A 24,793-nucleotide genomic window follows, 5' to 3' on the forward strand; every position below is an offset into this window, starting at 1 on the left:
TCTTTCATTACGGCATATGGTTTTGAATGTATAAAAGAGATGGTAAACATATTCCTCTTACTTGAGGGTTATAATTTAAATATATAGATTATCCTGATATTTTTAGAAGATAAATATGAATACTACTGTGGAGAGGATGTAGTCTCATGGTTTGTAGAAAGAACTGATAATTACAATAAATTATTCGAAGATATGCTTAAAACAAACATACCACTTAAAGAACAGACTGGTACTTCACTTTTTACTAACTGTTATTATTGTAAAGCAGAGTTAGGAGAAGACTGTGTAAAAGATCAAGATCACTTAAATGTTGTGTTTAGAAGTTATGTTCACAACAGGTGTAAACTCCCAGCTAAAAACACTATTAAACCCTTATATGCTCTCAATTCATTTAAATATGACAACAATTTAATTATCAAACTATCAAAGAAAATAATAATTAGCTAAAACAGAGGAGAACAATTTTGATTTTGGTTTATGCCAAAGCATTGGTTATAGCCGGACTCTTCCATCCTCTTAAGTTATGTGCTATGATAAAAATAATTAAGCGATGAAGAGTTTTTGACATTGAATAAGATTATGTTAGAGAGAAGAAAAGGTGTTTTTCCATCTGAAATGTTGGACAGTATAGATAAAGTTAATAATAGCGAGTTGCCTCTTAATAAACAATGAGTTTCTTTCATTACGGTATATGGTTTTGAATGTATATAAGAGATGGTAAACATATTCCTGATACTTGAGGGTTATAAATTAAATATATATATTATCCTGATATTTTTAGAAGATAAATATGAATATTACTGTGGAGAGGATGTAGTCTCATGGTTTGTAGAAAGAACTGACAATTATAATAAATTTTTCGAAGATATGCTTAAAACAAACATACCACTTAAAGAAGAGACTGGTACTTCACTTTTTACTAACTGTTATTATTGTAAGGAAGAGTTAGGAGAAGACTGTGTAAAAGATCACGATCACTTAAGTGTTGTGTTTAGAAGTTATGTTCACAACAGGTGTAAACTCCCAGCTAAAAACACTATTAAACCCTTATATGCTCTCAATTCTTTTAACTATGACAACCATTTAATTATCAAACTATCAAAGAAAATAATAATAAGCTAAAACAGCTGAGAACAATTTTAATTTTGGTCTAGTTTATGCCAAAGCATTGGTTATAGCCGGACTCTTCCATCCCCTTAGGTTAGGTGCTATGATAAAAAAATTACGCAATAAAGAGTTTTTGACATTGAATAAGATTATGTTAGAGAGAAGAAAAGGTGTTTTTCCATCTGAAATGTTAGACAGTATAGATAAACTTAATAATAGCGAGTTGCCTCTTAAAAAACATATTAATCAAAGTTGAAAGATGATAAAATTACTTACGGGAAATAAAATCAACCACAAATTTGTTGGAATGAAACGAATTGGAAGACAATGAAAGATTACATTTTAATTTGTTTTAAAACAGATGTACTCTTATCAGTAGATGTATTTGATAGAAATAAATTTCAATGTTTAGACTATTTTGAAATTGATCCTGGTTGTACAAGGTTAACATGGATATGTGACTCAAACTTGAACGTGGATTTGCGGATTAAAAAATACTAGAATTAGATTTAAATATTATGAAGAAGAAACATATAGTATTTATGATACAATACAGCAAGGTATAAAACGTGGGTTAGCTCCAGTGTTAGGACATACATTGTCATAAAAAATGTAATAGAAAACAAATTGCTGCTAATTATGATAGTAAAGAAAACTATTTTAAAAACTTAGACTTCAATTCATTATACGCATCTGCTATGGCTCAAGCTTTATTTACTGGTGAGATTAGTATTTGTGGCAATGTTAACTATAAAGTTTCAAAAAATTTAATAGGTTCTATTTATACCAATATTGTAGAGTATAGAGATAAGTTAGTAAAATAAACAAGGAAATATTCATTTCAAGAAAAAGCAAAAAAGAATAATGAACAATTAACAGTCTCCCAGAACGAAAATCCAAAGAGAAACTATAAACCTGTTTGTTGAGGGTTATAAATTAAATATATAGATTATCCTGATATTTTTAGAAGATAAATATGAATACTACTTTGGAGAGGATGTAGTCTCATGGTTTGTAGAAAGAACTGATAATTACAATAAATTATTCGAAGATATGCTTAAAACAAACATACCACTTAAAGAACAGACTGGTACTTCACTTTTTACTAACTGTTATTATTGTAAAGCAGAGTTAGGAGAAGACTGTGTAAAAGATCAAGATCACTTAAATGTTGTGTTTAGAAGTTATGTTCACAACAGGTGTAAACTCCCAGCTAAAAACACTATTAAACCCTTATATGCTCTCAATTCATTTAAATTTGACAACAATTTAATTATCAAACTATCAAAGAAAATAATAATTAGCTAAAACAGAGGAGAACAATTTTGATTTTGGTTTATGCCAAAGCATTGGTTATAGCCGGACTCTTCCATCCTCTTAAGTTAGGTGCTATGATAAAAATAATTAAGCGATGAAGAGTTTTTGACATTGAATAAGATTATGTTAGAGAGAAGAAAAGGTGTTTTTCCATCTGAAATGTTGGACAGTATAGATAAACTTAATAATAGCGAGTTGCCTCTTAAAAAACATATTAATCAAAGTTGAAAGATGATAAAATTACTTACGGGGAATAAAATCAACCACAAATTTGTTGGAATGAAACGAATTGGAAGACAATGAAAGATTACATTTTAATTTGTTTTAAAACAGATGTACTCTTATCAGTAGATGTATTTGATAGAAATAAATTTCAATGTTTAGACTATTTTGAAATTGATCCTGGTTGTACAAGGTTAACATGGATATGTGACTCAAACTTGAACGTGGATTTGCGGATTAAAAAATACTAGTATTAGATTTAAATATTATGAAGAAGAAACATATAGTATTTATGATACAATACAACAAGGTATAAAACGTGGGTTAGCTCCAGTGTTAGGACATACATTGTCATATAAAATGTAATAGAAAACAAATTGCTGCTAATTATGATAGTAAAGAAAACTATTTTAAAATCTTAGACTTCAATTCATTATACGCATCTGCTATGGCTCAAGCTTTATTTACTGGTGAGATTAGTATTTGTGGCAATGTTAACTATAAAGTTTCAAAAAATTTAATAGGCTCGATTTATACCAATATTGTAGAGTATAGAGATAAGTTAGTAAAATAAACAAAGAAATATTCATTTCAAGAAAAAGCAAAAAAGAATAATGAACAAATAACAGTCTCTTAGAACGAAAATCCAAAGAGAAACTATAAACCAAATGAAAAGTTAATGTTAAAAGTAACAAATAAAGATAATTCTGTTATTTATGGTGAGATGATAGATTGGTATTTAGATCATGGATTAAAGTTGGGAGATGTAACAATTAAATTTGAATTGCGATATGAAAAGAGTGAATGACTAAAACCCTATTTTGATTTTAATACACAGAAAAAGATAGACGCTAAGGCAAGAATAGATAAATTTGGTGACGTGTTCCTTAGGTTAATGAACAATGCATTCTAGGGGAAAACAATAGTAAATTCTATTTTAACTATTTTTCATTATATGCTGGTCATGTTTCACTATTAGTTTTCGTAGTTTTAGTTAGTGGTTCAAATAACACTTCTATTTCACCATAATTTTTCTATTTTCTTAGTTTCCCTTCTAATTTTTTTCTGCTGTTTTCTTTTAATATTTCAATTATTTCTTTCAATGTTTCTAGTTTACCTATTCTAACATACATCAAAAAATAATATAATGTTTCTGAGCATTTTCGTTGAATTGATTTTAATTACTGAGTAAATCTATATCCTTGTAAAAAACTCAAACGCTACAGCTGTAATTATTAAATCTTAAGTGAAAAACTTGTAAATTTATTTTACTCATTAACATATTATGTATAGATTAGGGATACCATATTGAATATTGAATTGCTGAAGTCTACCTTTATATGTTATAGTTTCATTGCACGCATGACATATTAAATGTTTAATCTCGCAATCAACGCAACACTGACGCCAGGTTTTATCTTTACATTTAACACATTTAGTACTATTCATTTCAGAATTTGAAAAAAAAATAAATCTATTTTCAAATATTTTGCCTATGAAAACTAGTGACTACCGATGACCCGAAAACGTTGTTTGAAATCGGATATGGAAGCAGTGCTGTATTGTCTAAGGATTCAACTAAAGACACATCTAAAGGTTTAAAGCTATATCTAAAAAACCAATTAAACACCTATCTTTAATTTTATAAAGAAGCTATGTTTATAATGAATTATCAAACACATTTTCAATTAATTAAACAAAACTTTTTTCATAGAAACGAAACTAAAGAGGATGCCAATGAAAAACGTTCAAAAATTAATAACGATCATATTGAGCAAAAAAAAAGATAAATGGGATACTAATTATGTAAAAAGATTTATAGATTGTGATGGTTGTAATAAATATTATAAAGAAGCGTATGAAATGACTGATTACAAAAATACATTACATCATAATTTTAATACTATGTTTTTAGATGGTGAACTTAAAAATGATGATGATAAGTATGATTGTACAATTTGTGATTCCTCTCTAGATCAATATTTTGTTGAAAGTCATCTTAAAGCAAAGAAACATTTAGATAATATAGCGAAAGATGAAGATGGAAATAAATCTAAAGATGTAACTAAAAGTGAAGATGAAAATAAAGATGAAGATGAAACCAGAGATGAAAATATAACTAAATATAGCAAAAGAATATAATTAATTATAATAATAGAAGCGAAGGTGGGATATAACTAAAGATGATTCCAATGGTTATTGTAAGACATGTAATTCTAAACATGAAAATAAAATTATTAATTATAAATCAATTTAGCATAAAGAATACCTTAGTGAAAGATATTCCTAGATGAGGAGTGGAACCTATAGGTAAGAGAATTTGGTTTAAATTATAATTTTGGTTTTAATCTAGTATTGTTAGCTGCTAGTCGTGATTATAATGATCCTTTAATTGCAAATGCATTGCCAACATTACCTAATATTTATCCTCTTATTAATTTCATCACTTTAGATGTAGTAATTTATACAAAATTAACTGATGATAAAATAGAAGAACATGAATTCACATTTAGATTAATGACTAGACAATATAATTCTCCCATTGATCTAGATAAATTAAATAATGAAATAAAAAAAGCATTAAGTTTTATCTTACGGGTGTTTGTCTTGCTGAAATACCATGTGAAAGTATTCAAATATAATATATAAACAATGAAGATGAATTTTGTTTAACATGGATTCTAATTGCTTATTCACGTCCTGCTCAGAATAACAGTAATGAAAAAAATAGTTGTATTAAATCTGAAAATATTAAAGATATAAAGCTACCCAAAATTCCTCCTCCTTATGATTTGAAAGCGTCAAAAGAAAACACAAGAATTAAACAAAGATAAAATAATTTTTCGTGTACTTAATTTTAAAAAAAGAAAAATTAAGAAGATCACATAATAATGTACATTACAATTGCTTGAAATATTGTGTATTTTTTAGGTCTAATTTTGCATTAAAAACTCATTTAAAACTATTTCTGTTGATTGTTCTTACCTTGGAACAAAAGGACGTTCAGTAAAGATGATTATCTAAAATTTGATAAGTTCCGTTGTAAAAAGAGTATCTTTCATTATGGTATATGATTTTGAATGTATAATAAAAGATGGTAAACATATTCCTGTTGCTTGAGGGTTGTAAATTAAAAGTGTTTATCCTGATATTTTAGAAGATAAAAATGAATCTAAATAGTTTTAAAACAGATGTAATCTTATCAGTAGATGTATTTAATAGAAATAAATTTCAATGTTTAAAATATAATGAAATTGATCCTGGTTGTACAAGGTTAACATGGATATGTGACTCAAACTTGAACGGATATGCGGATTAAAATATACTATTTTTGGATTTAAATATTATGAAGAAGAAACATATAGTATTTATGATACAATACAGCAAGGTATAAGACGTGGGTTAACTCCAGTGTTAGGACATACATTGTCATATAAAATGTAATAGAAAACAAATTGCTGCTAATTATGATGTCAAAGAAAACTATTTTGAAGATTTAGACTTCAATTCTTTATACGCATCTGCTATGGTTCAAGTTTTACCTACTGGTGAGATTAGGGTTTGTGACAATGTTAATTATGTAGTAACAAATTTTATTATGGGCTCTATTTATACTATTAATATAGAGTATAGAGATGAGTTAGTTAAATATACAAAGAAATATCCTTTTTTTCCTGAAAAAACGAAAGAAGATATTGAACAATTTACAGACGATCAGATTGAAAAACGAAAGAGAAACTATAAACCAAGTGAAAAGTCAATGTTAACACTAACAAATAAAGATGATTATGTAATTCATAATGATATATGAGATTGGTATTTAGATCATGGATTAAAGTTAGAAGATAAAACCAATATAAATAAATTGCGATATGAAAAGAGTGAATGGTTAAAACCCCATATTGATTTTAACATACAGATTTTAATGTACTATTATTAGATTTAAATATTATAGACGCTAAAGCAAGAGTCAATAAATTCGGTGATGTGTTCTTTAAGTTAATAAACAGTGCGTTCTAAGGGAAAACAAAACAAAAAAAAAGAAAATGTATATGATAGACAGGATATTGAACTTGTAAATGATTTTGAAAGAGATGTCAAATTAATAGAGAATAATAATTTTGAGTATGCCCTTGAATTCGATGATGATATGTTTGGAGACATAAAACAAGATGAAATGTAAAATTAGATAAGCTTAATTATAACGGTTTTGTTATATCAGAGAAAACTAAGCTATTTATGTATAAATCTATTTACAATTTTTTGAAAAAGATTTGAATTATAGATTATACAATTACTGAAAATATAATCAGAAATATTATTGTTCCCATTGATGGTAGTATTAATGAAGAGATGGATAAGATAAAAGGCATAATAAGTAATATTGAGTTAGGCTAAATGAAAGATGAAATACCCAATGATGCAATTTTAGAGGCGTGTTTCCTTAGAGCAAAGGCATTTTGTTATACAACCGTCAAAGGCGAAGCAGAGAAAAAGTTAAAAGGGATAACTAAAGCTGTTATTCAAAATCATACAATAATAGAACATTATAAAAAATGCTATATAATTGTAAAGTTAAATATGAAACTATTATAGTATGGATTGTAAGAAACATAATGTAGAAAAAAAAAGAGCAATATCAATTTGCCAGTGATCCATAATGGTATTATAGATAAAGTTGGGAGAAATAGTTTTGGTTCATTTAGGTTTCGTGGGCCATAATTTTATTTAAATAACTTTTTAGTAATTTTTCCGTGTTTTATAGGAAAGTTAGTCAAGTTTTTTATGGAAATTATGAAAAAGCGTGAAAATTTGATGCAAACTATATTTGTTCAGTTTTGAAGAAACTCCATTCCGGTGTGGTTTTAATGTAAACATTACTCAAGAAACTATAGAGTTTCAATCTCTGAAAGGACTTAATCCAATTCCAAACTATGTGAGAAGGAAACTGATCTAGGACGTATATCGCAGAGCAATGCATTTGATACTCTCTTTGTGGAAGCTATTTTGCATTGAAAAATTCCAGGACTTGGGCTTAACGTCGTTTGGGCCTAGGAGAAGGCGTGTGGCAAAGATTGAAACCTACAAATAGCTGCAGTCGATTTATGTTACTTTTGTTCATAGACAAATTTTGAACTGATGGAACAATTTGGTAACAAACTACAGATTTAAACCGCCAGATAACATATCTTTAAATCGCGTGATGTAACGACTTGGAATATACTACCTGACTGTGTGGCCATGAATAAGAAGAATATGACAACGTGAACCAGTTCATATCGAAACTCGACAAACGCTGGATAGTTCAGAATTTCGCGGACCAAATGCCCTAAACGGAAGATCTGGTTATGAGAAGCAATCCCTCCTGACGAAAAAAAACCTCAAACAAAAGTTCTTATTGTTCTCTAAAAATCCAATTTTCATTGTCTTGGCAGACCAACCGCTCCAAATATTCGCTCCAAAGTCATCCACGCGTCACAAGTCATCGAAGCAGTCTTCAATTTTATTTATATAACTTTATAGTAATTTTTCGTGTTTTTTAGGAAAATTAGTCAAGTTTTTTATGGAAATTATGAAAAAGCGTGAAAATTTGATGCAAACTATATTTGTTCAGTTTTGAAGAAACTCCATTCCGGTGTGGCATTAATGTAAACAATACTCAAGAAACTGTAGAGTTTCAATCTCTGAAAGGACTTAATCCAATTCCAAACTATGTGAGAAGGAAACTGATCTAGGACGTATATCGCAGAGCAATGCATTTGATACTCTCTTTGTGGAAGCTATTTTGCATTGAAAAATTCCAGGACTTGGGCTTAACGTCGTTTGAGCCTAGGAGAAGGCGTGTGGCAAAGATTGAAACCTACAAATAGCTGCAGTCGATTTATGTTACTTTTGTTCATAGACAAATTTTGAACTGATGGAACAATTTGGTAACAAACTACAGATTTAAACCGCCAGATAACATATCTTCAAATCACGTGTTGTAACCACTTGGAATATACTACCTGACTGTGTGGCCATGAATAAGAAGAATATGACAACGTGAACCAGTTCATATCGAAACTCGACAAACTCTGGATAGTTCAGAATTTTGCGGACCAAATGCCCTAAACGGAAGATCTGAGATCTGGTTATGAGAAGCAGTCCCTCCTGACGCAAAAAACCTCAAACAAAAGTTCTTATTGTTCTCTAAAAATCCAATTTTCATTGTCTTGGCAGACCAACCGCTCCAAATATTCGCTCCAAAGTCATCCACGCGTCACAAGTCATCGAAGCAGTCTTCCACAATGCGCTCCCGCGGTTACTAAAGCTTAAAAAACTAGAAAAGAAGGTCAAGAGGGCGGTTTTTTGAAAGAACCGCTCGGAAGTACTACAAATCTTCCTCTTTGTTGACGAACTTCACAATAACTCTGATTCCCAAGAAAATGACGAGTAACATGTCCTGTATCTCGATCGCCTAATGGCTTTCGACTCATTTCATCATCAGAAACTTGTTAACAAATTGTCTCAGAATGGTCTAGGAGGAAAACTACTCAGCATGATAGGTAGATGCTTGTCGCATTGAACTCAAAGCGTAAAGATAAGTGACGCCTCATCTCCATAAATTCCTGTCACCAGTGGCGTTCCACAAGGGTCAATACTGGGTCCCCTGTTCTTTATCGTTTATGTGAACAACCTGTGTAATATAGTTACCCTTACTTTTCCTTATGCATATGCAGACTACTTCAAACTATTTTCAAAACCAGCACAACACCTACACCATGACATTAATAAATTTGGAGCAATTGGAGTATAGAAAATGACATGAACCACAATGCCAAAAATGTGCTAGCTTGAGCCTCCGAGGAAGTTTTGATGTTAGCCTTGAACAGCTCTTGCCTCAGCTAAAAACCAAAGGGAGTTTAGTGTTCTGATGAAAAAAAAATCTGACGTGGAGGTTGAACTGTAACACTCGACTCAACAAAGCTTGGTGAGAATTCCATTTCTTAAAACGTAATATCTCTAAAATTGCAAGCTGGAAAACTAAACTGAACACAACATATATTGGTTATTGTTTTCCTGTCGTAGCCTACGCATCCCAAATTTGGTACGCCAGTAAGGGAGATATGAAAACGCTAGTAACGAAAGGCTACATGGAAAAAGCAACATTGTGGATCATGAACTACCCATCAAAAATATATAAAAAGAGAAACTTGAGCGCTTCAGGCTACTATTACTGTCACTCTACTTCAAGTTACACGACCTCTTCCTCCTCGATTTACTCGCGAAAAAATATGACAACAGCTTTTCTGAACAAATACGAGGTATTGTAACAATGACTAGACAAGTCACAAAAAAACGAGTTTGTAGTAAAAAAAAGAAGACTAAAGAGAGCAGATTCTTTATTGAACGAGAATTTTTCTGCAGCACAGATGCCTGCCATGTTGTCACTAAAATTTCTGTCCCCAAAAGTTTTGACTGCGCTAAACCGTTCATTTGTGGTTTCTGCGCTTTCCATCAGCAAAAAGAGCCAAAGAGTTTTTCTATTGTTTTTTGGATAACTTGACGAAAGAGAGCAAAGAGCGGTCTTGCATTGCGAGGGAAATCCATCAAGAGCAAAACGAACAAAAAATCAAAAAACTCAATCTTTTTATTAAGGGAACTGTGCCGTCCCGCTCGACAAATGATAAGAAATATGTTCAGAAATTAGCGCAAACGATTAATATTGTCCTTGACATCGCTGATATTGAAACAACAAGAATAGGGAAAATTAGCGAACAGAATAGAAACCTGCTCTTCTTGTCAAATTCAAATCTCAAATAAATCGTAAACAGTTTCTTCGACATTTGATCAAATTGAGGGACAACAGATTTTAATCCTCAGTATTTGTTGACTAGACCTGACCTGACCATATTTGAACGTGAAGCTCAATCTCAGCTTAGAGTTGACAAGCGTACTCCGCAAGAAAACCATTCTGGGAAAGGGTTCGTAATCAAAAAAGGAAAAGTGATTGAAAAAAAATCACTACCCTGCTTATTAGGCAATGAACACAAAAGTATTCTAAAAATTCTGCTATTCAATGTAAAAAGCATAGTTAACTTACAAAGGCACTTGATTTTAGTTGAGTTCCTCTCACCTAAATGTGCGGCTTTAATTTGCCTGGTTGAAACGTGGCTGGATGACTCAACGCCAGACTCAATGATTTTCTGTGGTTTGCCATTTTCAGTTTTAGTCAGGTGCGACCGCGATGAAAGTAAACACGGAGGCAAACACGTAGGCGTACTGCTGACCGCTCATGGCTCTTTTCTACATATATTTGAGTTATTGAAAGCTAAAATTGACGGTTTCTGCTTGAACTGCTTGTCCAGTAATAGTACAAGTAATTTTGGAGTCTTATACTTACCGCCCAGGGGCTCCAAATACTTAATTGCAACTTAAACGGGTGGAAGTTGTATAGTTGAAAGGCTTAAAAAGATAACGCAAGCAGCTGCCGCTTCGCCTAAAGTTCTAAGGGTAGCAATTATGGAAGATTTCAATTTGCCCCACATAAATTGGGAAGAGTGCACAGCTAGAATTGCAGATCAACAATGTTTTGTTGATTCTTTGACGCAAGATTGGTCTTTGGAGCCAATTATCAGACCTCCGACCCACAGAAAGGGCAACAATCTTGATCTGGTTTTTGTTACACATTCGGATGCTTATGACTACGAAATAATGGTTTTCCCGCTTTCCGCCACAACCCTGTTTTAGTAAACTACAATTTTAGGCCATTCCCTTTATCGACTTTTTCATCAGATTTTTCGGCGTTTATCTTCAATCAGGATTTATTCAAAAGTAACGAGTGTTTGCTGCACGTCTTATTGTTCAGCGCAGAGAAAATTTTTGCCTAAATTTGACTAACAGAGTTACTAAATCTAGTTTCATACTGCCCTATCAGAAAACGCAGGAAGAGAACACGATTCCCTTTCTTCCATAGCTCCCTAACGGTGCACACGATCAACAAACTTGAAGCAGCAAGACGTCAAAAGTGCTCCTCAATCATTTTCGAAAAGCTTGAAAACGATGTGAAAATCTTCATTGAGTTGGATAAAATGTCTTTTATTGAATCCACAAGTAACTTTACGACATGCTTTTAAAATGTTAAAAAATGTGGGTCGCCAAAAATCAGTGTCAATTAAGATAACTTTCCACGAAAGTTCTGCTACGTCAAATTTAGAGAAAGCTAATCATTTTAATATCTTTTTTCATTCTGTTTACAAAAAATATTCTACTCCTTCGGCTTTGAATGAAAATGAGAGTCCAGATATCCAGCTGTCTGATTTATTCTTGGCAAATGAACAGATCAGTATTTTGCTTGAAAATGCGCCTCCGAGCACTATCGCTGTTGCAGACGTTATACCGCCATTCGTTCTCAAGAACTGCGCTGTTACGTTGGCTCCTCTATTTCATTTAGTGTTCAGTAACATATCATCTCCGGGCAAGTAGCCAACGATATGGAAGTGTTCCTTCATCACCTCAATCCACATGAAGGAATTAAAAAACAAAATTGAGAACTATAGACCCAATTCCATATTTCCTCGATTATGATTAATATCGGTGAAAATTCTTTTTGATTTCCTTTACTCGAAATTCTACTATAAATTGAGCAGTAAGTTTCAGAAAAGAACACTCTACAATTACTCAATTGCTCGTTTTTCTTGACAAAATTCATTCTAATTTTGACAAAAACGTCAAACAGGTTATCATCTACTTTGATTTTGCGAAAACTTTGAAATTGTAGACCATGCAATCTTGCTTAAAGAACTATCGTTACGCGGTCTTGACAATGATTTCTTGCATCTTATGTTCTTATACCTAACGGGAAGAAACCAGCATGTTAACATCAATAGATTATTGTCACATGAATTACCATTACCAGTGGTGTTCATCAAGGTAGTGTTCTTGGAGCTCTGCTATTTTTAGTTTACTGCGATGATATGTTATCAATACCGGAAAGTTCAAGCTGTTTTCGTTTTGCAGATGACACCAAGCTGTCATTTGCCACCTCTGATGTTTTTACTGACTGTCAGAGAGATCTCAAAAAACTTGTAGACTGGTCTTCAGAAAATTACAAATGAGTTTATATTCATACCTCAGAAGCACACAAAAGCGATTTCAAGGTAGACCAGATTTTGTTACAGAAAGTTCAATATATAACCGATACAGGTGTTGAAAATGGTAGCAATTTAAAGTGGAGTGGGCACATATGTAAAAAGTTATCAAAAGCTTGAAGAATTTTCAATTGTCTCAGACACAATGTACCATATAGCTTACCAAATAAATTCAAGCAAATTTTGTACACATCCTGCGTTTTATCTATGCTCCTATACGCCTCTCTAGCGTGGTTTCCCGATATTGCTCACTTGAGATCATTAGAAAATTCTACTGGAGTGGATTGTGCCAGTGTTATAGAAAACGCAATTACAATTCAGCCCTGCAACATGCAGACAACATACCTATCTGCTATCAGCCTATTGAGCGACATCTTCCATTTTTTGTTTATAAAATGTTAGGCGAATCTTGTATTATGTCTGAGGATTTTTTCAGGTTGAAGATCAATTCCAGGATATTAAAAAGCAAACACGCTAATCATTTTGCCATCAATCCAACAATAAAGCAATTAACATCGAAATCTTATTTCAAAAAGGTACAGGTTTATGTAAATGATTTTAACGAGACGGGTCCTTTCAATATTTTCAAACCATCAGCGGACCACAAAAATTTCCTGAAAGAGATCTTCATAAACCTTTGGGACTCTCAGTTTGATTTAAACTACACATGCACTTGGTCCATTAAGTTCCGATGTAGTTTCTGCCGATCTTAATTTTGTAAAAAATACGTTTTTTATTTTTTGTATCAATACCATATTCAATGAATTTCATCAAACGATATGTTGAAAACCCTTATATTGGTAAATTGAAGTCTTTTACTATTACTACTGCTACTACTACTACTACTAATACTACTACTGCTACTACTACTACTACTACTACTACTACTACTACTACTACTACTACTACTACTACTACTACTACTACTACTACTACTACTACTACTACTACTACTACTACTACTACTACTACCACTACTACTACTACTACTACTACTACTACTACTACTACTACTACTAATACGGCCTTTCTGAATTTGGTCCACCAAAAGCCACGGATTTAGCATACCCCTGCAAACAATAAAAACCCGTTCCACGTCCAAAAAGCCATAAAAAGATAGGTCAACGTATTTGCAGCTCGAAAAAAAAAAAACATGAAAAAACAGTTCATGGGACCATTCTTAAGTTGATCGAAAATATTTCAATTTTTCTTTTTTTTTGCAAATTTTGGCATTTTTTTAAATCTTTTTCTCACAATTTTTACAAAAAATTTGTATTCAGCATAAAGTACGGCTCACGCACAATCCGTAGCAATTTGATTGATGGTTTAAAATTGAATATTCGAGGATTTATGGACCTAGCGGAGTAGGGTACCAAAAGCTGAAAAACACCACAAAAACTGCGAAATCGAAATAATGCATTTTCTCCGCGAATGCACGTTACACGTTCTTCAACACATTTTTTTGATATGTGTCCTGTCGGAGTACTTTTAAGCATATTTGGTATTTTCAAGATAGTGTGTAGTCTTTTTAGAAACGACCGTTTGTTCAGCTTTTGAATCAGGTTTGTACTAGAAGACCTCAGCTGCAAAACCCAAGGATCCAAAAATAAGTGATTTGGCAAAAATCATCATAGAAACCTGAAATTTGGCATGTGGCTTCCCACATTAGTACAACAAATTCATATGCAAAGTTTCAAAACAAATGATTTTAATGACTTTGAGAAAAAACGGATGAAAAAAAACGTTCTAAATTTGGGAGGCGGAAGTTTCTTTTAGTCTAGCCACTTCAGCATTTCTTCTGAACCAATGAGAATTTGCAACTAAAGCAACTCAATTGGAAGTCGAGTCTTTGGGCACATGCCAAATACAATTGTGACCATAAAAAAATGCCAGTAACAGTTTTTTTAAGAAATTGTGTTGATGTCAATTTCGAAATTAGACCGTTCATCAGAAAACTTGCGGATATTTCAAATCATCAGTTATTTAACTTTTAAAGAATGCTGCCTTTGATTGCTGCTGTATTGCAGTGGAAGTCTCATTAAAAAAACGGACCTAGCAGTTCCAGAAAGGGGCAAATTGAAACAATTTTTCTGCAAGGAAGTCCTGGAAGTTCTCATTTTTGAATGGTCACTGACACTGACTTAATTTGTTCTAAGCCTCGTTTTTTTTTGCAACGATCAGCTATTTATTTATACAGGGATGAAGATAAAGTAGAAAAAAACGTTTTTGGAGATATTTAAATCTTTTGATTGCATCAGCGCAGTTTTTCTGAATTTGGGTATGGAAAATTACTCCAATTCCACTCCGCTTTCAAAAAAAACACTCTAGGTAACCTGAACGTACCTAAATGGTCCAAAAGCGCCATTTTTTTAATCTTAACAGATTTGTCAATAAATGGTATTGAGAAAAAAAAACATGAACCAATGGTGCTGCTTTTATGTAAGTATTCGGATTTACTACTAATTTATAAATCAAAAAAATTTCATTTTGCTTTTGTGTAGTCAATCCTGAACTTGAGTTATTCTAGTCCAATTTTGGACAAAAAAATATATCCGCGTAAACTATAATTTAGGAACTATAATTTAAAAAAATTTTTTCCACCTCGCCATGACGTGTTGTGTGTTTTTTTTAATCCACCGTAAATACTTCAATTAACCCGGGTAACATCTTTGTTAGGCTTGGAACAACGTAAATGATCAAAGAGATACAATTGGGAGATACTTCTGACTGTCAAACAATTGCTTTCAAAAGAGTGTCTTACTTTCATCAGACAAAAAATTTGATAAATTTTCTATTCAAGAAAGAAATGTTGATGTACTTAATTACCAATAGCTAAGAGATAGTTTTCAAGAAGCTAGTGAAGAAGAATTGGTGAAACAAGCATATTAGCACTCGAAAGAGGCGTCAGAGAAACTAAAGTGTATCAAACAATTGAAAAGCATGTCAGAACTTTTTTAAAGACTTTATTTAATTTTACTATTTCTTAAAGTGCAGCATAGCCATAGCGATGCGCTCTTTCCAAAATTACTTCAATTCTACTCCGCTTTCATAAAAACATTCTAGGTACCCTAAACGTACCTAAATGGTCCAAAAGCGCCATTTTTTTAATCTTAACAGATTTGTCTATAAATGGCATAGGAAAAAAAATGAACCAATGGTGCTGCTTTTATATAAGTATTCGGATTTACTACTAATTTATAAATCAAAAATATTTCATTTTGCTTTTGTGTAGTCAATCCTGAACTTGAGTTATTCTAGTCCAATTTTGGATATATCCGCGTAAATATATCCGCGTAAACTATAATTTAGGAGCATTGCAACGATAGGTGTTTCATTTGATTAGTTATTCAATAAACATCCAAACTCCTTACTTCTAACAAATTTTTTAGAATTCAATTTTGAAAAATGACACGAAAAATGACAACTTGGAGAAAAACTGAAACTTACAGCCCACTTACAATCCCAATTAGCTAATGGCTGCAACAAAGAGATTCCTGTTCTCAAAATGAACTACATATCAATTTATTTGAGTGAATATTCGTGAATACTCGTGAATAACGAGTGAATACTCGTTCGAGAAATTTTACATCATATACAAAGTTCAACTCGCTGACCAGTGCTCATAGGAAGCATAAACACAACTGAACGGTCATAAAGTACTCGTTTGGTTTCTTCGCGCAACTGTCTGTACAAGAGCTTTTCAAAACTTTATATAAGGCTGTTGTACCATTCTTAAGAAAGGGCGGACTTAGCCACTATTTACCAAGTCATACTTGTTTCGATTTCTCTTTTATTTTTGAAGCCACTTTAGGTACCCTTGAACATATCATTTATATAAAATAAAATATATGACTTCAAAGCCTATTTTAAATGCAATAAAAAGAGCTAGATATGAAGCAAATTGAGCTAATTTTTGTAACCTTTTGAGTAAAACAAACACTAGTTGCGTCTTGTCTATTTTGGGCCTATGCGTTCAAAGAGTCGTTTCATGGTGAAAGCGGTCAAAAAGTGCATGTTTTATTATGATCGCGCAATTTTATAAACAAGAATATTTTGAAATTTTATATAGGGCTATTTTACCATTCTTTAAAATGGGCAGACTTAGCCAAAATTTACAAAGTCCTAAATGACTCGATGTTTTTTTATGTTTGATGCCATTATAGGTACCCTCGAAGCTATTATTTATATAGGTAATAAAATTGGCTGCAAATCCTATATTAGGAGCATCAAATTAGTTATATATGAAGCAATGTGAAGCAATATTTGTTACCTTTTGAGTAAAACACTCACTAGTGGCTGCTTGTCTTTTTTGGACCTAAGCGTTCAAAGAGTCGTTTCATGATCAAAGCGGCCAAAAAATGCCTGTTTTATTATCTTCGCCCAATTTTCCATACAAAAAAAACTTCAAAATTTTATATACTGCAATAATGTCTATCTTAAGCTTGGTCAGAAGTACCCCTCAGGATAACAGAATAGATAGAAAACTTGAAAATATTTCGTATCTTCAGGTATTTTTGCTTCCTAGAGCAAACGTTTAGAAGAAAAAAACATATTTATTTGTTTTATGTAACCTCTTTATTAGGGAAGTTCAAAAATTTTATTTTATATAAATTGGGTTTCTATTTAAAACCCTCAAGTGGACGGAATACTTGATAATAATTCGTTTCTCCAAGTATTATTGCTTCCTAGTCCAAAAGTTTAAAAAAAAGGAAACGTTATTGTCTCTATACAATCTCCTTTATTAGGGGTGTTCAAAAATTAATTTTTATACTCATTGGACGCCTATTTATACCCCACAGGATGACAGAATACATAGAATCCTTGAAATTCTTTTCTCCAGGTATATTTTTCCTCCTAGAGCAATGTTTTTCCGTAATACGCCTGGATTTTTTATTAGCGCAAAAGGACGCACGCAAGAAGGGTTTGGACTAAGAGTCAAAAAAATCTCAGTTTCAGTTGTTAAATTGCCTATTCTTTGGAAAAGATTATTTGCGAAAAACAAAGAAATCCCCAGTGGGTCATTAGGCCCACTGGGGATTTCTTTGTTTTTTGCAAATAATCTTTTCCAAAAAATATGCAATTTAACTAGTGAAACAGAGTTTTGGCGGAAAAATTTGACATGTAGAGGAAACTGGCGGTTAGCAGGTCTTTTTTCACGGCCATTTGCTTTCTAGGAAAGCCAAAATGTTTGAGATAAAACAGTGATATAGTGCAAACGGTTCTTCGAAAAAGGATCACATTGCAAATTTTTTCAAAAACATGTGTGAAAAGAGTAACTTCTTAAATCGCCATAGATATGAAACGCTAACGTAACGAGACAATTGAAACTCACAAATAAAAGACTGTTCCAATTGCAGCCAGAACTTACAAAACTACGCAATAAACGTTGCTTTTTTGAATAGGAACAACGTTTTTTTTTTCACGGATGTCCACGGCAAAAGGAAATACAGCTGTTTTTCCGTAACACGTCTGGAGTTTTTTATTAGCGCAAGATGACGCATGCAAGAGGGGTGTGGGATAAGGGGTCAAAAAAATAAAACCCATTATCGGACAAATCTGACGGACTAATTATCGGGTATAAAGTAGCCTGTTTTGTTGGTCTAACACGTACATACATGAAATGTACCGGACAGGAATTGGTCAAAATGGGGTTATATGTCCTGGCCACTTTCTCGAAAATGACTGAAAGAAACAAAATGCCATTTACAGGGATCCAAGTACGGCTCACGCTGAGTTAAAATCAACAAACAGATCAAAAATCGGTTCTCCCAACGAGGAGATATTTCAACATAAAGGTACCGTAACAAATGACAAAATGGGCCAAGTACGGGTCATGTTTCGCTAAAATTAACCATCTGCACTACGTAAAACTGCATACAAATTTTATATGGGGAGACTCCTCACTAACTGAGGAATCTAACGAACCTATATATGTACCGTAAATCACGTATTTTGGGGTATCGATTGTTGGGTGACCCAACATGACCAAAAATATCGATTTTTTTCAAAGTGGTCATGGAACAACTTTTTTTACCAACCAGTTTAGAAAAACCGCCTTCTACAGCAAGCTAGAAGAGTTCAACACCAACAAAATGCGACCAAGCCCGTTCAAATCGGTGCAGTACTTTAGATGATATTAGGAAAGTACTAACTTGTACCCCATTTTTTGGGCCATAAGCGATGCCCAAAATCTCTGAACACAACGTGAAACAGCGCTGCCAGATTGTTTCTGGCTGTTGTTGTAGTTCACCTAGGCTTTCTTGGCCACCGCAAACCTTCATGGAAAGGTGAAAAAAAAATTTTCCACCTCGCCATGACGTTTTGTGTGTTTTTTTTAATCCACTGTAAATACTTCAATTAACCCGGGTAAAATCTTTGTTAGGCTTGGAACAACGTAAATGATCAAAGAGATACAATTGGGAGATACTTCTGACTGTCAAACAATTGCTTTCAAAAGAGTGTCTTACTTTCATGAGACAAAAAATTTGATAAATTTTCTATTCAAGAAAGAAATGTTGATGTTCTTAATTACCAATAGCTAAGAGATAGTTTTCAAGAAGCTAGTGAAGAAGAATTGGTGAAACAAACATATTAGCACTCGAAAGAGGCGTCAGAAAAACTAAAGTGTATCAAACAATTGAAAAGCATGTCAGAACATTTTTAAAGACTTTATTTAATTTTACTATTTCTTAAAGTGCAGCATAGTCATAGCGATGCGCTCTTTCCAAAATTACTGCAATTCTACTCCACTTTCATAAAAACATTCTAGGTACCCTAAACGTACCTAAATGGTCCAAAAGCGCCATTTTTTTTAATCTTAGCAGATTTGTCTATAAATGGTATTGAGAAAAAAAAACATGAACCAATGGTGCTGCTTTTATGTAAGTATTCGGATTTACTACTAATTTTTAAATCAAAAATATTTCATTTTGCTTTTGTGTAATCAATCCTGAACTTGAGTTATTCTAGGCCAGATTTGGACAAAAAATTACAATCAATTACACTTACAATCCCAATTAGCTAATGGCTGCAACAAAGAGATTCCTGTTCTCAAAATGAACTATATATATCAATTCATTTGAGTGAACATTCGTAGAGAAATTTTACATCATATACAAATTTCAACTCGCTGACCAGTGCTTCTAGGAGGCATAAACACAACTAAACGGTCACAAAAATCTCGTTTGTTTTCCTCGCGCAATTGTCGGCACAAGAGCATTTCAAAACTTTATATAAGGCTGTTGTACCAATCTTAAAAAAGGGCGGACTTAGCCACTATTTACCAAGTCATATTTGTTTCGATTTCTCTTTTATTTTTGAAGCCACTTTAGGTACCCTTGAACCAATCATTTATATAAAAAAAATATATATGACTGCAAAACCTATTTTAAATGCAATAAAATAAGCTATATAAGAAGCAAATTGAGCTATTTTTGGAACATTTTGAGTAAAACAAACACTAGTCGCGTCTTGTCTATTTTGGGCCTAAGCGTTCAAAGAGTCGTTTCATGGTCAAAGCGGTCAAAAAGTGCATGTTTTATTATGATCGCGCAATTTTGTAAACAAGAATATTTTGAAACTTTATATAGGGCTATTTTACCATTCTTTAAAATGGGCAGACTTAGCCAAAATTTACAAAGTCCTAAATGACTCGAAGTTTTTTTTATGTTTGATGCCATTATAGGTACCCTCGAAGCTATTATTTATATAGGTAATAAAATTGGCTGCAAATCCTATATTAGGAGCATCAAATTAGTTATATATGAAGCAATGTGAAGCAATATTTGTTACCTTTTGAGTAAAACAATCACTTGTGGCTGCTTGTCTTTTTTGACCTAAGCGTTCAAAGGGTCGTTTCATAATCAAAGCGGCCAAAAAATACCTGTTTTATTATCTTCGCCAAATTTTCTATACAATAAAACTTCAAAACTTTTTATACTGCAATAATGTCTATCTTAAACTTGGTCAGAAATACCCCTCAGGATAACAGAATAGATAGAAAACTTGAAAATATTTCGTATCTTCAGGTATTTTTGCTTCCTAGAGCGAACGTTTAGAATAAAAAATACACATTTACTCGTTTTACGTAACCTCTTTTATTAGGGGAGTTCAAAAACATTATTTTATACACATTGGTTGTCTATTTATACCCCTCAAGTGGACGGAATACTTGATAATAATTCGTTTTTCCAAGTGTTATTGCTTCCTAGTCCAAAAGTTTAGAAAAAAGTGAAACGTTATTGTTTCTATATAATCTCCTTTATTAGGGGTGTTCATAAAATAATTTTTAAACTCAATGGACGCCTATTTATACCCCACAGGATGACAGAATACATAGAATCCTTGAAATTCTTTTCTCCAGGTATATTTTTCCTCCTAGAGCAATATTTTTCCGTAATACGCCTTTATTAGCGCAAAAGGACGCACGCAAGAAGGGTTTGGACTAAGGGGTCAAAAAAAAATCCCCAGTGGGCCAAATGATTTTTTTTGTTTTTTTGCAAATAATCTTTTCCAAAAAATAGGCGATTTAACAAGTGAAAGTGAGTTTTGGCGGAAAAATTTGACATGTAGAGGAAACTGGTGGTTAGCAGGTCTTTTTTTAACGGCCATTTGCTTTCTAGGAAAGCCAAAAGGTTTGAGATAAAACAGTGATATAGTGCAAACGGTTCTTCGAAAAAGGATCTCATTGCAAATTTTTTCAAAAACATGTGTAAAAAGAGTAACTTCTTAAATCGCCATAGACATGAAACGCTAACGTAACGAGACAATTGAAACTCACAAATAAAAGACTGTTCCAATTGCAGCCAGAACTTACAAAACTACGCAATAAACGTTGCTTTTTTGAATAGGAACAACGTTTTTTTTCACGGCTGTCCACGGCAAAACGAAATACAGCTGTTTTTCCGTAACACGTCTGGAGTTTTTTATTAGCGCAAGATGACGCATGCAAGAGGGGTGTGGGATAAGGGGTCAAAAATATAAAACCCATTATCGGACAAATCTGACGGACTAATTATCGGGTATAAATTAGCCTGTTTTGTTGGTCTAACACGTACATACATGAAATGCACCGGACAGGAATTGGTCAAAATGGGGTTATATGTCCTGGCCAATTTCCCGAAAATGGCTGAAAGAAACAAAACGCCATTTACAGGGATCCAAGTACGGCTCACGCTGAGTTAAAATCAACAAACAGATCAAAAATCGGTTCTCTCAACGAGGAGATATTTCAACATAAAGGTACCGTAACAAATGAAAAAATGGGCCAAGTACGGGTCATTTTTCGCTAATATTCACCATCTAAACTACGTAAAAATGCATACAAATTTTATATGGGGAGACTCCTCACTAACTGAGGAATCTAACGAACCTATATATGTACCGTAAATCACGTATTTTGGGGTATCGATTGTTGGGTGACCCAACATGACCAAAAATATCGATTTTTTTCAAAGTGGTCATGGAACAACTTTTTTTACCAACCAGTTTAGAAAAACCGCCTTCTACAGCAAGCTAGAAGAGTTCAATACCAACAAAATGCGACCAAGCCTGTTCAAATCGGTGCAGTACTTTAGATGATATTAGGAAAGTACTAACTTGTACCCCATTTTTTGGGCCACAAGCGATGCCCAAAATCTCTGAAGCTGACGTAAGACAACGTGAAACAACGCTGCCAGATTGTTTCTGGCTGTTATTGTAGTTCACCTAGGCTTTCTTGTTCACCGCAAACCTTCATGGAAAGGTGGAAAACTTTTTTTCCACCTCGCCATGATGTTTTGTGTGTTTTTATCCACCGTAAATACTTCAATTAACCCGGGTAACATCTTTGTTAGGCTTGGAACAACGTAAATGATCAAAGAGATACAATTGGGAGATACTTCTGACTGTCAAACAATTGCTTTCAAAAGAGTGTCTTACCTTCATCAGACAAAAAATTTGATAAATTTTCTATTCAAGAAAGAAATGTTGATGTACTTAATTACTAAAAGCTAAGAGATAGTTTTCAAGAAGCTAGTGAAGGAGAATTGATGAAACAAACATATTAGCACTCGAAAGAGGCGTCAGAAAAACTAAAGTGTATCAAACAATTGAAAAGCACGTCAGATCATTTTTAATGACTTTATTTAATTTTTCTTGTTCTTAAAGTGCAGCATAGTCATAGCGCTGCGCTCTTTCCACAAATGAAGTTGTATAACGTTCATAGACCTTATGAGGACTAGGCTGAAGTAGAAATTTAGACTTTGAGTTCACTTGCAACACAAAAACTTTCCTTTGGATTATTAAGGATGAAAAAAGGTTAGTTGAAAACTTATCAATTTTATAATTATAAAAATCAATGAAATGAAGTCTTACCTTTTTATTTATGTGGACTGTTGAATTTATCTTGATTGTGTGTTCAATAAAAAGCAAAAGTCTAATGAAAAAGTATCAAAAACTATCCTTGATCAATTTTACCCTAACTTTTTTACTTTTTTAAAAAAAATCAAAAAGTTTTCAATTTTTTTCAATTTTTTTTCAACGTTCTGAGCCTTAATTCTCACCTCAAACTTGTGTAAGGTTCAGCAGAGGTCCTATTCTGCTACAGAATGAGTTTAAAAGGCATTAAGAAGTTGAGACATTTGACCATTTAGGATTTTCGGCAGGTATTTATTTCATCAGTGAAAAATGATGTTATCGCAACACAAAACGTATGATTGACTATTTTGCATCAACTATTTGATTTTTCACTCTCAACTAACTACTGACAACTGCTTTTCGTAATACTTGTTACCTAGTATTAGTTCAAAATTAAGGGACTCTCAGAAATTGCTTTCTACAGAACAAAAAGTCGAATAAAATATTTAATAAGGTCTGGAACGCACTGTCTGCAACCACTTCACTCACTTTTTTATGAACAAAATGACCTTTTGAAACAATCATTGAACTGTTTTTGAGAAAAGGAGTATTTGAAACATGTTATCGACTCTAAAGTCTTTATGAAACATAAAAAAAAATGATTTTTTTTACAGTTTGGCAGTAAATAATTTTTCTACCAGCACGAATGAAAAAAGCAGCCAGCAGGGCAAACAATAGCAGCTTAGTACCGTCACAATGCAACTTTGCTGAACACTTTTGGGACAGCACTTCGGGAAATATTAACAAATTCCTCAAAAGTACCAAATTTTTGAATTCATCTTCATGTTTGAACGGTATTTAGGAAAAGTCAATTAGAATGAGTTTTTCATTTTGATATGCCGTTAAAAAATAGTTCAGCTGGTTTTCAATTAGGTGCACAAAATAATCAAAAATGTCAGAAATTAAAAATTCGCAAGATTCTTGCCAGATTCTCGCAAGATTTTGAATCTGGATTAAAAAATTATCTATTGATTACCAATTTCGTAACTTGTTTTTATTAGCAATATTGTGTCTCAAAAAATTTTCTGAAGTACTTTTAACTGATTTTACTTGTTTTATTGCATTGATCTCTTGCAAGATTCCAGCAAGTATCTTGCAAGTTTTGAATCATCTCAAAGTTTTCTAGCAAGATTTGAATGCGTTCATCACTAGGAAGCGAATTCACTGATTTGAAAATAAACGCAAAATACGCTAAGTAACCAATCAAAACATCATTAGCACAATCTAAAAGTTCAAAGCACGATGACATGCTTGCTCGAGAAAATGCCAAACATTATCTTAGAATTCGCCCTACGTGGACAGATACATCACGAGGAAGTCATTTCCTAGCTTTACAATTGCTGTCGACTGCTTCGATATAAATGGAGGAAAGACATGTTTGTTAGAGCTGTTTGCCAAAGTTCTGTCAGCTATGTTTAATAATTCACCTGCACTGCCACCCTAATTTTTGTGAAATTTTTTTTCGTGTTTGTTAAATTTCTGTTGGAAATACTGAATTCTTAACATTTAATTTTTGAGAGGCTTTAAAATGAGAAGTGTCTTTCTTTTGTCGTAGTTTCACAACACTTTTGAGCCCAATTTGTGATTCGGCTACAATCCCCAGAACACTTACCCACATTCCA

The 24,793-nt window shown here is 32.7% G+C and overlaps 1 protein-coding gene across 1 annotated transcript in view; it reads right to left on the reverse strand.

Annotated features, from left to right (window-relative positions):
* LOC142341660 (AP-2 complex subunit mu-like) overlaps positions 1-23,627 on the reverse strand; it is an 89,309-nt gene extending 65,682 nt beyond the window's left edge. The window contains exon 1 of the mRNA XM_075392781.1: positions 23,615-23,627. The gene's annotated coding sequence lies outside the window, so the exon portion shown is untranslated. The remainder of the gene's footprint in view (positions 1-23,614) is intronic.
* Between the last annotated feature and the right edge of the window lie 1,166 nt (positions 23,628-24,793).

The sequence above is a fragment of the Convolutriloba macropyga genome, chromosome 6 (assembly GCF_964194025.1).
Source record: "Convolutriloba macropyga chromosome 6, txConMacr16.3, whole genome shotgun sequence".
Taxonomy (NCBI): Eukaryota; Metazoa; Xenacoelomorpha; order Acoela; family Convolutidae; genus Convolutriloba; species Convolutriloba macropyga.